Genomic DNA, 4,748 nt, shown 5'->3' with positions numbered 1-4,748 from the left:
GTTCCATCAATAATCGAGCCATACAATTAATTCCATCAATTGGATAAAAAGTAAGAAAAGGAAAACATATAAGGAAAAAATGTTTGAGATATCTAAATTGAAAAATGCAACAACTAGACTTTGCAAAAATTTTGATCAAAATTAAGAATTTTTAATAATAGAGTTTGAAATACATAATATTGAAAAAAGATGTCGAATCCTCAAGCAATCTAGGTTTCGAGGTTAGGGTCCAAGGTCGGGGTCCACTTACCTGCCACCATCCAAACAAACTAGGTGTTAGAACATCATAGTTACGTTTGGGTAGATAGGTAATGCATTTTTTCCCTGGCTTGTTATCGTTTTACCTAGGAATATAGACAACAATATGGATTCTTAGATAATAATAAAAATTTTAAGCCACAAGTGAAGTTTAAGTCACAAGTGGAATAAGGAGCGAATGAGTGATTTCACGGGGGGTACATAAAAGAATAATTCATAGTTGGGAAATTATACATGTGTGTGCGTGTGCGCGCACGGGCACGTGTGTGCATGTACACACACACACACACTAAGTGGCCAAGAAGCTCACTACAGATGATTTCCAATGCACAAAGCAGGAGGAGGAATTTTCCCCAAAATTGTGCTTCATACTCATTAGAAGGAATTTACATTTGTATTCAAGAAACTTTCCCAACCCCCCTAGATCATGGAGCCCATCACTTCTAGAAAAGGTAGATGCCTCCGTCAAACAGCTTAGCCAATCTGATCGAATGTTATCCATGAGCACTTCACAGCAAGGTAGGTGGTTTTGTTACACTCCCACTACCCTTTCTTCCTTGAGTTTGGTCAGACTACCACCACCCCTTCATCCTTGACTTTTGAGCTCTACACAGTTTGCATGTAGGATGGTGTTGGTCTCTTTCGTAGGAATCTCCTAAAGGCCTCCACCGAATCAATATATAATTGCCTTAGCATATAAAGTTTGTTTGTCCTTAAAGCCATTGTACTTGTTAGCTACTACTAGCAACACACTCCCACTAGGCTCTAAACCTTCCTTGATCTCACCGACACTTAGGCTTCACTCCTTCCCTTGAGTGAGCAAGTAACCACATACCTTGAGCAATGCCGCAGGCATGCACCTTCTCACACTCCTAGTTACCTCCATTCCAAGCACTCTCAAACGTAGAAATCAAGCTTATTGAGATATTGCACACCAACATTATCATTGTCACAAAACCCTCAACACTTTTGACTCAATATATTCACTATTAAACCCCCAAAACCATTAAAAATTGCACCTTTTATATAAATAATAATTAAAGGATTGCATGAGAAATATGAGAATCAACAAGAAACCTACTTTAATATAATATTAATAGTCAAACATTGTACCATCAAAGATTTAATATAATACAAAATACTATTATTGAGTACATAATATTAATAATCAAACATTGTACCATCAAATAATTTATCCACAACAAAACAAGACTAGAAATTATTTGAAGATAAAATCTATCCAAGAATGCTTGCAAAACCCTATAGAATCTTGGTATCAATTCTAAGAATCATAAATCTATAATGAAGATTATAAAGAAATCTATGTGAGAAAACCATTCTCTCATCTAGTAATAAGCTCTACCTCGTGCTTTGGCTTGATAGACTAAACTACCCACCACTGTATGGGTAATAATCATGGAACAAATATAAGGTTAGCATATACCTACTCCATGGTTTCTTCCCTCTCTCTGAGTCATTAGGGAAATTTGGAGCTCATTTTGGGGCCCTCTAAGGACTTCCCTTGAGAATATTCTCTCAAAAAGGGGGGGCATGGATAATTTTTTACAGATTAGCTCAAAACTTGTCAGACTTGGCATTTCTAGAACCTACTCTTTGAGGGATATATACCATGATGGGGTTTGGACATGGGAAAGGAAAGATACATCAAAGATTCCTTTCTTATAGGAGTCTTTCTCCTATAAGAAAGGAATCTTTGATGTATCTTTCCTTTCCCATGTCCAAACCCCATCATGGTATATATCATTAGAAAGCCCTCAAAGAGTAGGTTCAAAAAATGCCAAGTCCGACAAGTTTTGAGCTAATCTGCAAAATATTATCCATGCCCCCGTTTTTGGAGAGAATATTCTCAAGGGAAGTCCTTAGAGGGCCCCGAAATGAGCTCCAAATTTCCCTAATGCTACTCCCTCATAGACCCTCTAAAGGTTGAGGCATGCTAGAGTTCATAGCCACATGTGTGGGATCAAATATCCTTGGCTTTCTTGTGATCCATGTATCAAGGTTTTCAACTTTTATTTATAAAGTCACACTTCATAAGATCTTGTAATCAAACTTCTTCCTTTCATTAGTGAAGTTGTTGTAGTGGTCCTAGTAAAAGGTTAAACACTCCAACCATTCTCACTAGAAAGAAAATCCAAAGACTCATGTATTAATAACTGAGGGTTCCTTTTTTTAAATGAGGGATTTGGTAAGGATTCACCAATTCATCATGAAATTGTTGGATGTACATGGTATTAGCATCTTTGTCATTAGAAATATTACTTGATGTGGAGCAATCTAGGGAGCTCTAAAACATGAGGCAAAGCTTAATCTAGTATTTGTTATTATTGATTTTAATAGAAGCACACAAATTTTATATTAAAAATGAATCCTCCAATTGTTTTTCTATTCCTACAAACATCTTTACAAATAATTTATATTAAAAAATGCCCTTTTTTCATTATGATTATTATTTTATTTGTATAAATAAATATTTATTGTAAATATAAAACTTGATAATGTTGGTGAATTTTTAAATATGATTATCCGGCAATGAACTTTTGCTCAATTTATTCCTTCATTGGATTATTACATTTGGCCAGAAAACATGAAATTTTCAATGAAATTTACCCCTTGATTCAAATATTTGGCCAAAAAATGTTTGAAATTTTCCACTTAAAATGTGTTACTTCTTTTTATGACACTCCTCTTTACATGCACCACGAATGGTCTTTGAGCTTGCTATTTACTATGATGAGTACTCTTAATACTAGCCTTGACATCGAATAAGCAAAACAATAAAGTATAGAAGGATTTTGGCAATGGCTTTAATGAACATAATATTATCAACCATCTAGCACAATATTTTAAGGGTGTGAATTAGACGCAAGAGGTGGAACCCTTTATAAGCAAAACCAATGCCTATTATAGGGGTTCTTAGATTTAAAAGAATGCATGTAATTTGGATTTTCCATTAGCAAGCCGGAGTGTTTTTAATGCTAACTTGTTTCTAGTGGTCAATCCATGGCCAAACGAGAAATAATTCTTAATGAAAGAGTCAATGGAAGCAATTATGGAGTGCTTTAATTTATGTGGCAATGTCTAGAGGAGATTTTGAATGTTTTAGTTTAAAATATAAAGGTTGACAATACATTGACAAACTTGGAGTGATCACCCTAAAGGTTTGTCATTTTCAATTACTAAAGTTATTGAGGCTACTATCAAATTGTCATAGATGGAAGAGATTCAAGTTCATTGGTACTTTATCGCATCTTCAAATCCACTTACAAGTTTCTATGATCCCAGAATGATAGAAACAAAGAATGCATGAGGTAGACATAAAAGAATCAAAAAGAATATTTAGTTTTACTTAATATTGGTATTTTAGTGTATTGATTTCAATTGAGAGAGTCAATTTATTTACAAGGACAAACATAGGATATTATCCGCTGAAAGTAAAATGACCTTGCTCCATAATTTAGATGCATGGAATATGATTTGAAGATGGAGAAGATATTTGAATGCAATTGAAGTGTGATTGGATTCAAATGATATGGAGTGGATGGTTTGGAAGAAGAGGTTATTAGACCTCCGATCAATAGATCATAAAATCCTTTCAACAACTAATATAGTATGGGCCACTTTAGTTAGACACGACATTTCAAAAGCTAAACTAGTTAGATGTAGACACTAGAAATTCCATTCTAAAGGCGTGCATCCATTTTTGGAAGTGAACCCTATCTAGCCAAAGGGTCAGAATGCTGGAAGGGAATGTGCAAAGCTTGGGAAATTTTGAGACCCTTCTTGGTTTTAAAAGGCTTCTCTAGAAATACTAGAACGTTTTTTGGAAGAGACTCTATCTGGTTCTCAATCAATTGGGTGACAATCCATTGGAGGATTGGTCAATTAAGGGTGCAATTAGACTAAACAAAATAGGAGAGCAGGCACATAGAAAAAGGATATTGACCTAAGGAGAGACTTCAAGTTAAAGAAGTCTGATATTATGCTAATATAACAAACGAAAGACCTATGGGATAGAGACACTTGCTTGGATGGGCGGAAGACTACAACCAAACCCCAAGGAATTCAGGTGATTGGGCATCATGCAAGAAATCCTTATTCCCTGCACCGGTTTGGTAGAGTCTCAAGAGGAATTGCTTGAGCAATGGAACAAAAAATGGTATAGAAGGGATTCTCTACAAACTTGATTTAGTAGGTTTGGAAAAATATGGCACAAAGATATCCTTAAAAAGAAGGCTTAGCTTTTGTGGTTACTATTGCATAAAGCTGTGTGGATAGTGAGTAGAGCCAGAAGGATAGGTCAAGAAGATTGGAAATGTCAAAGATGTCAACGGTGTAGGAGGACATTCCTCACCTCTTCATGAATTGTAGTCAGTCAGTTCGAGTGTGGGATCTAGTTAGAAGTCACATTATGCATTTTCCTTTTCATTATGCCTATATACTCCTAGGAGATATGCCTTCCCGGGTGCAAG

The sequence above is a fragment of the Dipteris shenzhenensis genome, chromosome 11 (assembly GCF_047967505.1).
Source record: "Dipteris shenzhenensis isolate YYH24624 ecotype China chromosome 11, Dip_SZ_1.0, whole genome shotgun sequence".
In the NCBI taxonomy this organism is placed as follows: domain Eukaryota; kingdom Viridiplantae; phylum Streptophyta; class Polypodiopsida; order Gleicheniales; family Dipteridaceae; genus Dipteris; species Dipteris shenzhenensis.
The sequence above is the reverse complement of the archived record's forward strand: the minus strand, read 5'-3'. Positions refer to the sequence as shown.